This window comes from Melanotaenia boesemani, chromosome 16, assembly GCF_017639745.1.
Source record: "Melanotaenia boesemani isolate fMelBoe1 chromosome 16, fMelBoe1.pri, whole genome shotgun sequence".
Lineage (NCBI taxonomy): Eukaryota > Metazoa > Chordata > Actinopteri > Atheriniformes > Melanotaeniidae > Melanotaenia > Melanotaenia boesemani.
This window is the reverse complement of record NC_055697.1, coordinates 31009468-31028747: the sequence shown is the minus strand read 5'-3', so window position 1 is coordinate 31028747 and position 19280 is coordinate 31009468. Positions and strand designations below refer to the sequence as shown.

The window sequence follows — 19280 nt, the reverse complement described above, 5'->3', positions numbered from 1 at the left end:
CATCACTTATGTTAACATTTGCAGCTATCGGTATGAGAAAGTAAGTTTTACGCTAATGTTGTTAGCTTAGCCAGTTAGCTTACCTAGACGACGGTCCACCTTCCTCGTTGTCGCAATCAGCCACAATGTGCTTCCTTTTCAGGTGCTCGTGCATCGCACTTGTACTGTTGTGGAAGGCAAGTTTTGCCTTGCAGATAACGCATTCGACAGCTTTTTCTTCTGTTTTCTTAAAATGTTCCCACACTTTAGAAGTCCGTTGCCGGGTAGCCATGATGATACAAAAGCCCGTCTGGTTTTACTTCCGGTGACATCACGTCTGACCCCGATTACCTCTACTGCGCATGTGTGCCATGGACAGAAACGCAGAGGCGGCAGTGGAAAATGCCGCTGCAGGTTTCTTTTTAAAATAACGAAGCTTCGACTATTAAATTAGTTGTCGACAATTAAAATAGTCGACATAATCGTGACTAGTCGACTAATTGTGGCAGCCCTATTACAGAGGCAGCTGATGGGTATCGGCGAGCTAAGCGGAGTGCAGTTTCGGCAGTCACTAAGGCAAAAGCTCGGGCGTGGGAGGAGCCATGGAGAATGACTTCCGGACGGCTTCGAGGAGATTCTAGTCCACCATCCAGCGGCTCAGGAGGGGAAAGTGGTGCTCCATCAACACTGTGTACAGTGGGGATGCTGACCTCGACTCGGGATGTTGTTAGGAGGTGGAGGGAATACTTCGAAGACCTCCTCAATCCCACCAACACGTATTCTGATGAGGAAGCAGAGTCTGGGGTAGCTGGTGCTGGCTCTCCTATCTCTGTAGCTGAGGTCGCTGAGGTGGTTAAAAAGCTCCTCAGTGGCAAGGCCCCAGGGGTGGATGAGCTCCGCCCAGAGTTCCTTAAAGCTCTGGATGCCGTAGGGCTGTCTTGGTTGACACGCCTCTGCAGCATCGCATGGACATCGGGGACAGTCCCCCTGGACTGGCAGACTGGGGTGGTGGTCCACCTCTTCATAAAGGGGGACCGGAGGGTGTGGTACATCTACAGAGGGATCACACTCCTTAGCCTCCCCAGTAAAGTCTATTCAGGGGTGCTTGAGAGGAGGTTCCGTCAGATAGTCGAACCTCGGATTGAGGAGGAGCAGTGTGGTTTTTGTCCCAGTTGTGGAACAGTGGACCAGCTCTACACGCTCTTTGGGGTCTTTGAGGGGGCATGGGAGTTTGCCCAACCAATCTACATGTGTTTTGTGGATTTGGAGAAGGCATTTGACCGTGTCCCCCGAGGATTCCTGTGCGGGGTACTCCGGGAGTATGGAGTGCCGGACTCGCTTGTACGAGCTGTCCGGTCCCTGTACGACCGGTGTAATGGAAAATTTATTCATATACCCTTATAGTTTGTAGGTTACACTTTGTATGTCTGTGTATTTAGATAAGAACTCCTTCTCACACCTTCCCCCCTTTTTCATCCCCTCAACAGATGTTTACAGTTTAGTGAGCTTCCTCCTTTTGCACCCTTCCCCCTTTCTTTTGACACCTTAACATTTGTTGACTGCTATGTAGAGAAAATTACAACAATGACCTCCTACTGTGATGTTATCAGCTCATGCCTGGTATATTAACCAAGCTCACTTGTATCTCCCCAGACTCACGCAGACAAACTCCTTTGACTGTGCGACTCTCATTGCTGATCAGCTCTTAATAAAAATACTTTGTTCGATTCTCACTTAGTGTGTGACCTTTGATAACTAAAAATTCCACAACAATTTGGCGTCACGAACAGGATATCTTGAGTGACTGACCGGAGGACCAGAACCCGTGATTGCGCATCCTGAAGGATTCTTCAGCCCCTGGGTCAGCCTTAACCGACAGGGGACGGCGGAGGGACTCCGTTCAGGCACCACTGATATCCAGAACGAAGGCTGCGTGTGGAGCAGCACCCAGAATCACACACGGTGAGAAGTTTTCATATCGGAGTCTCATTTACCACCCTTCTCTCACTATCTTATGAAAATAGGGTAGGAATCCCACTATCTTGTGAAGACAAGATAGGTTTTCACTATTCTGCGAAAGCAGGGTAGGTCACTATTCTACTGAGGTAGGGTAGGTCAAGTCCGGCATTGAAGTGAAAACTTTGGTGGAAATAAGAGGCTTTTTAGTAATTTTTGTGCCTGAGTGTGGACTACTCGAAGTGAGAAAAATCCAACTTGGAGACGTCCTAGTTGCATAATGGGAACACAGCTGGTAAGGAGAAGGAGGGTGAATGGGACCCCCAATATGTAACAAAGGAAAAAATAAATAAATAAAAGGGCCAAACAATAATAGGACATAAATATAAGTAATATAATAAATACATAAATATTTCAAATAGGTGCACCGTATAAAATAAAATAAATAAAGAAGAAACAAATATATAATAAATAAAATAAGCGTATTGCTGAAGTATAAAAGGAAAGAATAATGAAACCAAAGAAGAAGATAACAACAAAAAGAGTCAAAGAGTGTGTGAGTGTGTGTGTGGTTGGAGATTCTCTCACACTCCGAAGCAGCAGACAGAGAGGACACGTTGCCGATAATAATGAAGCTCTGTCTAACAGTTTAAGTAGGATTGAGAAATCTCATGAAGAAATAAAATGGGTACTTTTAACAGTAAAAACTAAATTAGAAGGAGATGCTAAAATTACGTCTGGAAAAGATCCAGATAATGTAAAATGATCTGATCAGGCTGAGGAAATGTTTTGCTCTGCTCCAGAATACTTAATACACACAAGGACACTTTCGGGTTGTAAAAGCTGGTTGTTTGAAAAAACATAGTTTTTGAGTCTCAGCTGACTTGTATTTGCATTTATAAAATATTTTTATAAGACTTTCAGTCCTTTCTTATGGACACCTTCATCACAATGCTTTAATTTTATTGTGTTCTTTCTACTTAATTTGTGTGTTCTTTTAAAACCTTGTCAAACATAAACAATTTTTACCTTAAAGGAAATTAGATACACACACTGAAGATTTATTTTTAACTTTGTCAAATCTCTGAGAGAAAACACTTGCAACTTTCCTCAGACACATGCATAATCTCTGTAGGATAAATATTGACCCTATTTTCTTTTTCTTCTTTTCCTCCTTCCTCCGTCTCCGTCGGAGACACCCTCTCCTGAAGCTCACAGGCTGCATACCTGACCCGACTCAGTTCTTCCACCGGGATAAAAGTCAGCAGAGACCCACTGATATATATATATGTATATATATATATATATATAAAATTTCTATCACCACCATGTCCTACGAACTGATACGGATGCCCATATCTACCAACACCACCTGATGTTCTACAAGATTCAAGAGAAGAAACAAAGACATCCACAACACCGGTGTCACAGCTTATGTCAGCATTGCCGGCAGTAAATCAGAATCATTTCCAGTGCGGGTTGGACTCCGCCAAGGCTGTCCTCTGTCACCAATTATGTTCATAACTTTTATGGACAGAATTTCTAGGTGCAGTCGAGGTGTCGAGGGGATCCGGTTCGGTGGCCTCAGGATTGGGTCTCTGCTCTTTGCGAATTACATGGTTCTGTTGGTGTCATCGGGCCATGATCTTCAGCTCTCACTGGAGCGATTCGCAGCCGAGTGTGAAGTGGCTGGGATGAGAATCAGCACCTGAAGTGGAGTGCTCTCTCCGGGTCTGCGATAGGGTCCTGCCCCAAGTGGAGGAGTTCACGTATCTCGGGGTCTTGTTCACGAGTGAGGGAAGAATGGAGCGGGAGATCGACAGGCGGATCGGTGCGGCGTCTGCAGTGATGCGGACTCTGCATCGGTCTGTCGTGGTGAAGAAGGAGCTGAGCCAAACGACAAAGCTCTCGATTTACCGATTGATCTACGTTCCTACCCTCACCTATGGTCATGAGCTGTGGGTAATGACCGAAAGAACGAGATCGCGAATACAAGCGGACCAAATCTAGACAAATAAAATGATGTTTTCTTGGACTAAAATAAAAACTAAAATGCTCGACTTATACTTGAGTAAAACTAAATAAAAATGGGATGAGGTTGACTAAATGTAATAAAAATAAATAAGTGCGATTGAAACTGGACTAAAACTAAGGCTATATTTAAAAATGGCAGATAAAATCAACACTGCTTGTCACGGGTGCCTCATATATTTTTCTGTCCTTGTTCTCGACTTGTTCCGAGTCCGTTTAGCTCCACCAGGGCCGCATCTGAAATAATGAGCTTGATAATAATGCTCACACTTGGCAGAACTACAGAACCATGAATTTATGGAACCACAACTACTCATGTCGTCACGGTGAGGAATTAATATTTCAACACAAGCGCTCACACGGGTGCTGAGCCTCTAAAGAACTGGATAGAAAATAGAAAGGAAAGGAATGAACTGGGGAAGCTCCTCCCCAAACGTCCGGACAGTAACAATCAGAGTACTGGCTGTTTATATTGTCACATAAATTAGCATTGTATAATCTCGCTACTTTACGAAGAGTCTGCAGTTTTCTGCCAGTATTCCTTCCTGGCTGTTGCTATAGCGACAGTGTTGCTTTTGGCCTGGATGATGTGTTTGAATCCTTCATATTTGTGAGGAAAAATTGTCTGCTCCTGCATGGAAAAGTAGTTGCCCTGCAGGATTTCACCATGTCTGTGATTGGTCAGGTGCTGAAAACTCCGCCCCTTTTATGTGAGGTGCTCTGATAAAGATGGAAAACCCTTGGTTGAATTATAGAGTTGAGTAGTAGCTGGTTATCAGTTTTGTGAATGTCTGGGTAAGTCAGCCCAGGTAACGGAGAGATATCCTGGGTTTCTTAATCCTGCTTCATAGTACAGGCCTAGTAATGGGACAACATTCCTCTCCTAAAACTCCAGCGAGTGGTCTCCTTACTTCCCAGACAGATGTTAGAAGAAGAGGGGGTGCTACAGCACACAGAACATCACCCTGGAACTACTTTTTACACCGTGCCGAACATCACCCTGGAACTACTTTTTACAGGCGTGTCGCTGCCATCAGATTCACTATCAGTTCATATTTTTCAGTTTCATCATCTGATGCGTTATTTATCTTCTACTGGGAATAAAATATGGATTAATTGGATTTATAAATCCTTGTATTCTGTTTTTATTTACATTTTACACAGAGCCTTTTTTGTGGAATTGGTGCTGTAAGAAGATTTGAACATGTCATGCTATTCCAATAAAAGAAAAAGAAAATCCTTTGTTTCCCTCTTTAGATTCATTTTGGCTCCTTAGTAATAAAACATAAAAAACATTAACACAAGAACATTTGTAGTTTCAGAATTGGAGGCACTTTATGAATTTTTAATCATTTGCAGCAGTAAAATGCAAAAAAATTAATTCTGCTTAGTTATTAACATTTTAGTTTTCATGTGAAGATATAAAAATGTAATGCAGCTCGTTTCTCTGCATGAGTTGCTGCTCATGAGCTCAGTTTCCTGGAATTAAACTCGCCTCATTCTTACAGAGATACTGCTGAACACTTTAAACAACCCAGTGGTTGTTTAAGGTTTTACACCAAACTTTAAAAAAACATGTCAGTTGTTCCATTAAGAGGTTTTTATGTAGTGAGATGTAAATATAAAAAGAAAATATAATAACTTTATGAACTCATATAAAGTCTCTAAACAGTTACTAATAATAACTCAGAAAAGAACAAAGAAATAAATAAAGGTTATTTTTATTCCTAACGTGATCTTATTTAATGAACATAAAAAGTCATTTATCTCTATGAAATCTGACATGATACAGAAAAACAAACAGTATGAGGTCAGTATTAGAGACCTTTCTTTGTTCATTTACTGTTATCTGACAGAGATCAACTCATCCTTCATGTTTTACCATCTGGTGAAAAGACATCAGAGAAAAAGTTTAAAAGATAAAATGTTTTTACCTTGATGCCAGAAAATCTTTTCTTTAGATTAAAGAAAAAGATATAAGATATGAAAAGTCCTCTGTCTTTTCAGTAGGTTTATAAAAAAATAACAAAGGAATTAAAGTAGTTTAAAAGCATCAAAGTGAAACAGAAGTAATCTCTTATATTAAGCTTCATTTCCTTTAATTCACAGAGAGCTGGGGGAGGAGTTTTGCTACTAACCTATCTAAGCTCATGTTAGCCACAGTCACCAAATTTAGAGATAACTTCCGTGTTTCCTGAAGCGAATGCATTATCTACCTCAAACATCGGCTTGTATCATTAATGAAACATGTGGCTGCACAGATACAGAATAAATTATCAGTCCTGCAGCATCATTGCTGCAACCAGCTAATACTTGCATGCATGTCGTGTGGGTGCTGGAAGGTATTTAGAAACTTTACACTTCCTGTTTTCACAGAGTAAAGTCATCATTGTACACACAGTGAGGGGAAGCAAAATGACCCAAAATAAGACTATTGAGGACTTGACTAACAGGAATAAACTGCATCTCTCACATCTCGCATCTCTGGACCAAAGTGCTGTACATTCAGGAAATATAGAAATAATATGCACCATAAAAAGATTAAGTCTACAATAAGAAAGCTTAAATATGCATAAACACACATTGTGCACCCATACCACATAAACACACACAAAACATTGGTCATATATTAGAAAAGGCTAAAGGAAACAAGGCGTTTACAAGAGATTTAAAAGCAACTTTTACAAGTACTGTGGAACAAGAGCATTTTGAAAGAAATTATTCTTTAACAGACGGATTTTAAAATCAACTCTACGGTGCACAGGGAGCCGGTGAAGAGAAAACTAAACTGGGGAAATCCGTGTGCTCCAGTTAGCAGACGAGCAGCAGCGTTGTGGACCAGCTGTAGACTAGAAATGGAAATCTGACCAATTCCAGAAAGAGAGAGTTACAGTTATCCAGACAGGGATCAGTTATTTTCTCCAAGTAGCTGATGGTGGGAAATGAGAGGGTGACTCGTGTCGAGATCTGTAACCGACAACATCTTCATCTCAACTTGGCATAATGGACTATAGTCTAAAGCCTTAGCATTCTAAGAGTGTCTAATCCAGGGGTCGTTTACCTATAAAAGATCAATTTTTACCACCTGTCCCACCAAATTAACTCTTCTGACAAGCAAAACCTGTTTGACTCTTAAAGACGCATTACATAACTCTCCAGCCTCAAAGCTCTGCGTTCCAGGCTTGTTTGACGCAGCGACATCCATTAAGTACATTTCCAGAGCTGCTGCTGCCCGGCAGCTTTCTGAGGCTGAAACGCCACAACTTTATTTTCCAGGACGCCGCGTGACATTGCAGCTGAGTTTTTCTTTACGTGTCACTGTCTGGAGAATCTCACAGTACATGTAGGATGTAAGACAGATGCTGGATTAGCCATCGACAGGGGGTGTGTCACTGAGGAAATCTGCTGTGTGTCTTTAAAAGTAACTTACTTTAAACACAAATTAAAATAGCTTTTTATGTGCACAGCAAAAGAAAATGCCACAAATTTATGTTTAAAGGTACAACTAAACTCCTCATGCAGGTTTACATAAAAGAGGAAGCAGGAAGCATGTCAACATTTTCCTGATGCTGAATTTCATGTGAAATTTAAACCACAAACTATGAAAATAAGTCATTCCACTACACGAAGCTGCAGGTAGGAGGATCACTGGCACAGAAACACACCCTCTTGTGCTTTGACTGTGGCATCTGTACTTCTCTGTGCTGGAAAACACGTTGATCATTCCTGGAATTCAGTTCCGCTTTCAGCACATACAGCTGCACCTGAACTCACCTCCAGTCGCTCGGCTCTACCTGGAGCTCCTTTAACGGAGCTTAACGGAGCTTCAGGAAGAGCCACAGCTCGCATAATGTCTCTGTTGTCTGGAAAAGTGTAACGTTTGTACAGAAGTATGAGTTTTATTTAGAACATGATTACTCGTACGCTTCCCCACAGTCTGTGTCTGTGTCTCACTGGGTGTCATGACTTTATAGAAAACATCACATTCCCTCCACCACCCCGTGACCTCACTGTAAACACTGGACCAGTCATTCTTACTGCAGACCATCATGGTGCAGGACCTCCAGTATAACAATGCCCATCGAAGGATGTAAAACACTGTCAAATGCAGCTGAAAGCAGAATAAGCTAAATTTACAATTTATATAAAATAGACAAGTCTGCAGCAAAATATTGGTAAAAGTAACTAAAGTAGCTGTAAACGTGTAAATAAGATCAGTCCTTTACTTACGTCATTGATGCTTTGAACACTACAGCTGTAATCAGTCCAGCTGAGGCTGAAATCTTCCTGCTGATGCAGAGATCAGCTTATAGTAAGCACATACCTCTGATTCTAAAAAAAACATTAAACATTTAGATGGAATTAAACATAACTTACTATCCTACAGAATTGTACTTCCACGCCATTATTTGTCACAGTTTGTATATTTATCCTCAAGACTGACCATCTATACATCTATGATGGATTTTTATATCATTGTAGCTACTGGAAAACAACAGCCAGCTATGCTGTTCTACACCTACAGGTGGGAGCTCCTAAACCTCTTTATGGTTCTAATCTTGCTCATTATCTTTACTGAAATTTAAAAAGTCATGTTTAACTTTAGAAAGCTGCACAATGACACCAGTCATGGTTCCTTACAGCATGAATACGATGCATCTGCATTAAAAACACACTGTGGGTAAATGGTGGATGTGGTTTACTTGACTATCTGGTGGTGGAGCCCTCTGTGGTCATGAGTGGGCTGGCTTCCGTGTAAAAGGTTATGGTTTCCTAACACCAGCGTCAAGTGTCAAGCCAGATGTTAGTTTCTCTTTTTTCTATTTTTCTATTTTTCTATTTTTATACCCACAGTCAGTTACGAGGCAGTACCGAGGGACAGCAGTCCATGGGGTAGCGGTGGGGGGTGGGGAAAGGATAGATGTGCTTTGTTTGTGTACACTCTTAGAAATTTCTGTGAATTTATGGCCAAATTCTAGCAGTCACATACTGTCTTTCCAAAATGAAGTAATAAAATCAGTTTGTTTGTTTGTTTTTTTTTTACTATTGTGAGAATCGAAAATGAAGACAACAGTAAACTGCTGCAAAATAACAAACCAATACTGTGTTTATTTTTTTTTGGACCCGCTTCTTTGGTATTTGCAACTTCGACAACCAGCATTCATCCTCCAGTTTTAAAGCATAAAAAAGGTAAGTAAAATAATTTTAGAGGATGTAACTTGTGGTTTTGCATGGTATTAAGTCAATTTGGGCCAATAGAAGTGACAAGAAGTTACTGAATAAATGAAGCTGTGGGTAGATGTTACCTAATGGATGTTTTGAATCAGGACACAACTGAAATATTCCAACTGCATGTAGATGCAAAACATGAGCTGAATTTTTTGCCATAACCCACAAAGTCTTCTGTACCTAAGGTGTGTTTAATACACAAGTGATGCAAAACCACATCTTTTTCTCTTTCATCTTTCCATAGTCGTAAATTTATGTAATCATTAGCGTTTGAATTTGCCAATAGCTGTGTATATACAAGCACAACACCAGCACTGATCTACTTACTGCCACCGCTAACAAGTAAATTCTGCTGTAGCTTTCTTAACTCCTTTTTTATTTACTATTTCATTTTTTTATTATTATGATTTTTTTCGTTTTATTGCAGGTCACACACACTGACCACACTTCCACTGTGTTCCTAGAACTAATGAAAGGTACAGTTTGAGTTTGGTGATATTCTAAAATCGGTTATTACTATCAGTTATTGAATTGTTGTGTGTGTGTGTGTGTGTGTGTGTGTGTGTGTGTGTGTGTGTGTGTGTGTGTGTGTTAACAAAAAGTATACATATACAAATAAAAATCTTAAAAATGACATTTTGCAACATATGTTCAAAGATGTGCAGTAATGTAATGAGCAACTGGTAGCTGGATGGATGGTCAGCGCTGAAAGCCATATCATCTTTGATACATCATCCAGCCAACATTTGTGACAGGACTTGCAGCAGTGTTTGCCACTTTCTACATATTCAACCTGCAATATCCAGATGAGGCAGCTAAGACTTTGGAGTTCATTCAACGGTAAACCTATTCTTATGACTGTATTTAATTACATTAAAAACACTGTACAGTGAGTTAAATACAACAAACTGCACAAGATTTAAAAGCTATGAAGCAAATTATAACTAATAGTTGTCAAAATTGTTGATGTATTTTCTTGGTATATTTAAAAACTGCACAATTTCTCAAAATAAGGCATAAAAATATATTACAGTTACTAGCTGCTTTCAAAGTTTCAAATAAACTATTTGGCAAGTTCTTGCATTTTCCCATTTAGATCTTGTGTTTTTTATGCGCTTCATTGGGATTAACCCAGAAAGGGGCACAAAGACCACCCATGGAAAGATGGTGTCCAAAAAGACAGACAAGATAATCTAAAAGAAACTGCAGACTGTGAATGCAGATGTTTCTACTGATTAAAAACCTGATGGACTTTGACTGGCTCTTCATACAGGTTAGTTGTTGTCACCTCTTAAGATTAAGTCCTGATCATTTTAAGCAAATTATTTAAACCCAGTTTAAGACATGGAAACCTGTAATTCTTCTATTTTTATTCCAGTGTTACTACAGCCATGTCTAATTCCTAAATTTGGAGGCCTGATTTTTTCAGTGATTTCCTGAGGTATGGAAATGGAATTTTGAAGAATATATATGTTTGGGTTGTGACATTACAGTGCCTTGAAATGAACATTCATTTCTAAACAATTCCTCTCATCTAATCTTCTTGTGTGTTACGCATTGTACAACATTATGTATTTTATTTAAATACTACTATTTACCGCTATTTCTCTTCTACTATTACTAAATGTTACAGTACAAGTGAAAATGAGGACTTTGGTTACATTATTTTTAATGTAAAGAAACTACATTAAAATGTTGTACTATGCAGTATTTACTGATAAAGTAAATACAGTTGTAAATACTGGCAGCTACAGCCACCTGTATTTTACTGTAAATTTAGCTGCACTACAGTATTTACTTTAACAGTAAACTACTTTAAAAATAAATTATAGTACTGAAAATGTAAATTCACAGAAGAATACCGGCAGCTGTACTTACCAGTATTTTACCATTATTTTACCATTATTTACAGTATCTGTACCGTACATACTTCGACAGTATGATACTGTAAAAATAAGTTACAGCATAGATCATGTAAATTCACAGTAAAATACTGGTGTCTGTAGCTGCCAGACCGGAACCCCCTGGTGCGATGGGGCAGGGGCACCAGGCAGCACAGGGCGATGGCAAGCAGGCCCAGCAGGAGCCACGGCGCGGGCTGCACAGAGGGCAGGCACCCCACAGGCCCAAGGGCCACCCATCCCCCCCAGCAGAGCCCCGCCCAGGAACCTGATTGGGCCCGACCGCCCCAGGCAAAACCACCGCCGGCCACGCCAACCCAACACCAAGGCCAGGTACCCCAGGGACCAGAACATGTCCCTCTGCCAGGCAGCAGGACCCCCTCAGGGCTCCCTCAGTGTGTGTGAGTGTGTGTGTTATGTGTGTAGTGCAATTCTGTTAAATGTGGTAGTGTCTAACGTGTAAATAAAATCGGGGGGAGAGAGGTCACAAAGGGAGGGGATGCAGGAAGGGCCACCTCGGTGGCTCCTGTCCGCCCACCCACAGCCCATGTCCCCGTCCCCCAAGACCCCCCGGGGACCCCCCAGCCAAACCCACCGACTCCACCCGCCCCACAGAGCCCTATGTGTGGTGTGTATGATGTGGGGTGGTGGGGGAGGAGAGGGGCACAACCGGGAGAGAGATCTTTCTCCCAAGCTGCCAACTCCTTAGCTGGCCGCTGTAGGCGCCCCCACCTCCCCCTCCCCATTTTTTCTTAGAGTGTATGTGTGTGTGTGGGTGTTTTTAAATCAATTTGTTAAAAACTTTTGTGTGAAAGCTTGTTTTATTTTAATATGCATAAATTGTTTCTATAATGTAAAGCCCTTTCTGCATGAAAAGTGTTTTATAAATAAAATTGATTTGATTTGGTTTTCGGAGGAAGAAAAGACAAAGAAAAGAGTCATGAGTTCAGGATTCATTGAGTGCAGTTTAAACCTAAATCTTTATTTCGTTCACACAAACACTTCAAATTACAATTTAAAGTTGATAAATACACAGATTATACAATGAACATGTACATTTTAAGGACACTGCTAGTGTTTTCCTGCAAGAAATCCAAGTTTTTTACAGAGATTGATGATTATATCCACGTGTCTAAGAGAAAAAATCTAGAGCAAAACACTTGATTTTTATTATATCATTAATAATAAAAAAAATATTTACAGCTGAAACTTCTATTCAAACAACATAAATCAATCTGTTAAAAACAGAGTTTTAAATGCTTCATAAATAGGACAAAAATGTTGAAAAATGTCTGGAAGTTGCTCAGATCTGGCATCATGGAGGTCGACCACCTGAAGCTCTGATGTATAAGCAGCTTCTATTTAATGCATCACCTTCTACTGGAGTCATAACATTTGGAAATTAACTCTGAATCTTACTGGTATTCAGTAGCTGCGTTTCCATTACAGTATTTTGCTAAATAAAAGCGATATTTCTAAAATTTCAACAACAGCGATTTGCAGGCGCTTCCATTGAATGGTGTTTAGTGCATTAGTTGTTGTTCTCTCAGCTTTGAGGAGGAAGGAGATTTCTAATTTTTGGTTAAAAATTCTTGCATTTCGCTGTTGTTTGCTATGAAGGATGGCAGCGATATTTTCTTTAATTGTTTGTGAAAAGATTTCTGTCTCCTCTTGCAGCTCCTCATGCCGTGCCCCTTACGTCATGTCCGGGGACGTGTAAATGAAAAAAAGTGTTTCCATTACACTTTGCGATATACTCCTATATTGACACATCTGAAAAGTCACCTCATGACAGCATAAAAACATTTTAGCAATGTTTGAGAGGTTTTTCAAAATGTTGGTGTTTCCATTACCAGTTTTTATTGCGATATTTAGGTTTTGTGCAGTTCTAGGGGTAATGGAAAAGCACCTAATGAAAAACATGAGGGACGTGTGGGAGTCGGGTAGGTTTTGTTACCAACCCAGCAGTGTACTGGAAACCATCACACACAGACCAGTTCCTGCTCTCTGACTCACACCACCCACTGGAACACAGACTGGCCGTCCTCAGGACTCTGCAGCATCGGGCTGAAAATGTCCCACCAGGACAGAAGGAAAGAAAAGCTGCACAAGCATGTCGAGACAGAGCTTCAACCCTGCGTGTCTGAGCTGGGCTTTTATCAAGTCAGAGAAAAACTGAGCCCCAAATAATGAAGAATAGAAGAAATGATGCACAAACGTTGTCATTCCACACATGTCTGGAGTGGCTGAAAAACCGGGGTGTCCAGCTCTGGTGTGTCAGACGATTCCTGCTCCAGCACACCTGATTCAAATTAAATGGTTCTCCTCAACAGCTTGTTAAGTTCTCTGCCAGCATGATGACCTATTAATCCGATTCAGGTGCAGCAAGAAACCTCCAGAACCTGCAGGACAGCGGCCTTTGAGGACTGATCTTCTCTAAACACAACATTCCTGTGCATTTCAAACCTAGCAACACACGGAGGCAGAAACTGGTCCACCAGAGCACAGACCTCTACATAGAAACCTAACAACCACTTTACAGGTGTGCGGTGCTACAAAGAGCAGCTCTTCAGGTCAAGTTTCAACAGTCCACCTGCATCTTAAGGACAAGCAACACTCTTTTAAAGGAAAGTAAGGTGCATATATTTGACAGGGGAAGAAGTCATCGATGTTAAATGGGAAAACCAACATTAGATAGAGGAGGGGGCCTCAGGTTTCATCTGTCAAACACCTGCAGTGCAGTCTTGACTCACCTTCCCAGGCCGTTTAGAAACCATTCACACCTAGAGTCATGTGACCAAACCACGTCACATGTTGGTCAGGCAGGTGGCTGGGTTGTTTGCAACGATGCTGACGACCTGAAGGGAGAACAAATTCTTCTGGGTGACCAGAGCTGGCCAGGATTGGTTGCACCTTCCGTGATACGTGTCGATTATAAATATCTGATAGAGAGCTGCTGTGAGCCAGTTATCTTACTTCTACTCTGATGATATCCAACGGTTTTTATTCTGCAAACCAGCCAATAATACAGAACATTAAAACAGACTCCATAAAAGATTTGTAAAATAAATCAGTGTCTTTTCTACATTAAAAGTCTTTAGTTTGTACAGAAAATAAAGTCTTTGTAGCCTTTTTGCAGAATGCAAATGTGTTGAAGTTTTTGTCAGTTTTCCCAGATTCTTTGATAAAATAGAAAATCTGTCTTCTGTCTATGTGAATGTCCATTTTCTCTCCTTTGTCAGCGTATTTTAGGCTGATTGTTTTCATGTTTTCATCATTCAGGCTGTTGATCTGGTGGCATCATCATTGTTCTTTCTGCAACAGGGCAGACAGACCAAAAACCTTCCTATGGTCCATTTATTAAATAAAAAATATAAAACTAAGTTAGTAAGAGGTTGCAACTGAATTAGAGTGCAAGACACGTCATAAAAGTTGACATAAATTTTGAAGTCCATGCCAGATGATAAAAACAACAATGGCCAAACAAACCGAGGCAGGAACAGAACTGTGTACGTTAACACAACCACAAGCAAAATTGCCACAATTCTCCGTTTTTCATTGATGGAAACACCCTGGACAGCAGACAGGGCTCTAATGGTCCCAACTAGGAAGAAGATGAGCAGGGGAAAGGGAAGGAGGAGAAAAGCACCCAAATAATCTTGATGAATGACTCCAATAAAAACAGAAATGACCCAGATTAAAGCACAAACACCCACATAGACCTTGGTGGTTCGTTTCAGATGGTACCAGATCGGCCAGGCGATGAGCAGATATCTGTAACACAAGACAGATACTCAAAACCAGTCTGTGAAGACCATCAGAGCTATCTACTAATACATTAGGGGGGTGTAGAATAGACAGTTACCTTTCCAGGGCAATGCAGACCATGGAGAAAACACTGACCATCACAGCACAGTTGTAGACGTAGTAGTAAAATATTGTCGTTATTAATTCGTCCTTGACCCCTGCCAGCTTAACGATCATGCAGCACATCTGTATGATGTCAGCAAAGACGAGGTTGATGACGTAGACCGGAGCAACATGTTCATTTCGCAGCTGCAGAAAACATAAAAAGAAAACCAGAAAACAAATAAAATCAGCTGTTATCATTAATGTGTTTAAACTGGGAAACTCATGAAGAATGAAAGCAGAATTCGGTAGTTCCACAGCTAAATAATTACAGCATTCATTCACTGATGGCAGCACAAGAAGAATCAAAAAGTTCAGTTTTATGTCATTTTCTGTTCTTTCTCTAAGAGCTGGAACTAAAAACATCTTATTAATATATAACTTTACATGCGGTGAAACATGATAAATATTTACTGTTAATAATAGTAAGAAGTCATTAACAGAGCAGAAGTCTCAGCTCTATTATACTACCTGTGATAAAAGAGCACATAAGGCCAAGACGGTCAAAGGAAGGCAGATGGAAACCATGATCAGTGTGAAGAGATTAGCTTCACCCTCAAAAATCCAGCAGTAGGAGATGAGAGACTCGTAGCTGTTGTCTGGAAACGTCTGGTTCGGGTAAAAATCGTCCAAAGACGTTGGGTTCGTGTTGTTCATTTTTGGAGTAAAACCTGTTCAGAGATTCAGAGAAATACATTTGTTCATGTCTACATGTCTGTACACACACACGCATATATATATATATATATATATATATATAACATGCAAACATGCAAAGCTCCTCTGAGTTTTGTTTTCAGCTCTTAGAGAAAATTCTTCATATTAACAGAAAGTATTTTTAAGATAATCATGAAGTTCAATTAATCAATCACTTTAATTATATAGCACATTTCACAACAAAACGTTTCCAAAATGCTGCACACAAAATAACATCATAAAATAAATAAATAACTAAAATAAACGTGACAGAGGACCACACAACTCACGCAGTGTTAAAAGCCGAGTAATAAAAGTGTGTTTTAAGATACCTGAATGAGTTCCTCTCAGCCGTGTTTAAAGTTTTGTCCTCTGCATCCACACAGTCCACATACATGCAGTAAGTGATGAAAACATGCAGCTGTTTCCTGATTATCTACATATGCTCTTCCAGAAACACCTGGTCAGGGTGTGTCCCATGTCACTGATTGGTCTAAATGATTATTTCTATTCAGGTAAACAAATCAGATTTAGCTGTTTCTTCTGTTCATGAGTTCAGTATTTACTGATAAATCTTCTTCTTTCTGTCTGATTTTCTGTCATTTTGATGTCAGTGTAAATGTAAAAAGTTCACATAGTTTGTTCAGTAACAACACATAATAAGTCGTTTTCATCTTTGCTTTACAATAAATTTTATACCCGATAAAATACTTCTGTTGGACTCTAATAACACAAAGAATTGTTTTAATCAAATTATTGTAATATTCCCTTTCATACATGAACCTGAAATCCTTTCCTTTTATTATCCATGAAATGTTGTAGACACCAGCGGTGCACAGATAGACACTATGTGGTGCTTTGCCCTCTGGACCAGCAGGTGCCCTTTTCAAAGTTATTTGTTTTTTAATAGTGTACACTGTACTGTATGTGTCCCACGTTGACGTGATCATCGACTATATTAGTTAAAAATAGTTTAATAAATTAAGATTTACAGAATATGTTGCAGTAAGACAAGTTAAATTTAGTTCTAGAAGCTTCATCAGAGTGAGCCCTCTGTTCAGGCGTCTGAAATCTTTGATGCCTCCTGCAGTTCAGGTTGTAGCAGAGAAGCTCAGGGATGCTGCAGAGAGTTCACGGTGTTGCTAAATGTACATTATGCTGCCCAAAGGCTCACCTGCCTTGACTCTCGCATGAACTTTATAGACACCCTGTTCCTAATCAGATGAGTTCAGTATGATGCTGGCCCTCCGGCAAATCTTTTCTGGAAAAACTTTCCACAGGTTTAGGAGTGTTTATAGGAATTTTTAACCATTCCTCCAGAAGCACTTGTGTGAGGTCAGACACTGACGCTGGATGAGAAGGTCTGGATCTCAGCCCAAAGGTGTTCTATCGGGTTGAGGTCAGGACTCCGTGCAGGCCTATCATGTCCATCCACACCAGCCTCCTCATCCAGGTTTTTATGGACCTGCTTTGTGCACTGGTGCACAGCCATGTTGGTACAGGAAAGGACCATTCCCAAACTGTTCCCACAAAGTTGGAAACATTGTCCAAAATCTCTTGGTACGCTGAAGCATTCAGAGTTACTTTCACTGGAACTAAGGAGCCAAGCCCAGCTCCTGAAGAACAACCCCAAACCATGACCCCCCTCCACCAAACTTTACACTTGGCTCAATGCAGTCAGACCAGTACCGTTGTCCTGGCAACCACCATACCCAGACTCTTCCATCAGATCACCAGATGGTGACGCGTGATTCGTACATCCAGAGAACGGGTCTCCACTGATCCAGAGTCCAGTGGCGGCGTTCTCTCCACCGCTGCATCTGACGTTCTGCATTGCTTCTGGTGATGTACGGCCTGGATGCAGCTGCTGCCATGGAAACCCGATATCCATGAAGCTCTCTCCTCTTCTAGAGCTGATCTAAAGTCTGGAGGTCTGGAGCAGTTGAATGCAGAAAGTTGCCGACCTTTGAGCACTATGCACCTCATCATCCACTGACGTTGTTCATCATTTTACGGGACCGACCACTTTGTGGCTGAGTTGCTGTCGTTCCCAATCGCTTCCACTTTGTTATGATCAAACTGACAGCTGACTGTGGAATATTCAGGAGTGAGGAAATTTCACAGCTGGACTTGTTGTACAGGTGGCATCCTATCACAGAACCACACTGGAACTCTCTGAGCTCCTGAGAGCGACCCGTTCCTTCACAGATGTTTGTAGAAACAGTCTGCATGCCTCGCTGCTGGACTTTATACACCTGTAGCCATGGAAATGATCAAAACTCCTGGTTTCTGTTATTTGGACGGTGAGTGAAAACTTTTAGCAACATATTTGTATTTCATTAGTTTGGCCTTGGATACCACGTGTCTGTAAATATTAGGTTTATATTTTTGTGTCTTACAGATAATTGTGTTTACAAGTAAACTTGTTAGATTTATGATACGTTTACGTACGTTTATGTTAACGTGGGAATACACAACGCTGACTTTCAGTTGTACGATATATAACTAAATAATATATAACTAACTAATAAACTGTTGCAAGGCAGATTTTTTTCTGCATTTTCTGCTGTCAGCCTCGTCTATCTGCTTCAGCTCCATCTGAGGTGCTGGTTTCCTGTTTCTGCAAAAAACGGAAGTACGGCCAAAAGCAACCACATGTTGTAGGCCAGACATTTGACCTAATACCAGTTTGAGTCTTTAATTGTCAGCTTCTCCTCTTCTTTACTTAGAAACAGAAAGCAACGCATGTTAATACATGATTACACAATGTTCTTGTTAAGTGTGTGTGTGTTATTTTTCCCCAACTTGCAAAGCTGCAATTAAATATTTTAACTAAGATCATACACAAGTTATACATTCAAAGACAAATTAAAATAATATCTAACATCATCCCCAAATATGCGTCAGACAGTGCCAGGACCCACTAGGATGCAGTGACTCGTGTGACAGACATCAAGTCAGCTTTTGAGCTGGTCATGCCTAATTCAATACAGAAAATCATTCTGGAAATGACTAATCTAGAAGGGAGGTGTGATGTTGGAGTTTTGGGTTTTGGACATCTTTTGGATAATTAAACAGGCATCAGGTCAAATTGACCCAGGAACATCATTGCTGTGTCTGACAAACAAACGTAACAGGAGGGTTAAGAATACTTTAATTTTGGGAGATAGGGATAACTTTACATTACAACTTTACATAATCTCGTCATGACCTTAACAGGCCGAGGATCAAACCAGCAACCCTCATGCTACAACAACCACTCTACCCACTGAGCCATGCTGCCCCTACATGAGCGACCGTATGGCTTGGCAGAGGTCTGAGTGCTTCTAGTTACATCTTATGTTGTGTTTTATCATTACATGTTCTTCATTATTAAAAAGAACTTGTTAAAGTTCTTGTTTCTGTCGGCATCCAGGTCATACCTGCATTTCTAACCTGTCAACTTTGTTTATGGAACATGAGGATAAAAATGGCGAGATGGATATCTGATTAAACAACTGTCTGCTGTTCTGGTCTCTCTGTTTATGTCTTTATTTACATTATTTACATTTTTTGTGGTTCTATGCAAAAGATTTAGAC

At 40.6% G+C, this 19280-nt stretch overlaps 1 long non-coding RNA gene across 1 annotated transcript; it reads left to right on the top strand.

Annotated features, from left to right (window-relative positions):
• On the top strand, positions 1-17637 carry LOC121655989. Its single transcript, XR_006013349.1, has 3 exons — positions 1-512; positions 2060-2067; positions 17626-17637. It is a non-coding gene; the product is annotated as an uncharacterized LOC121655989 (long non-coding RNA).
• Positions 17638-19280: the final 1643 nt, after the last annotated feature.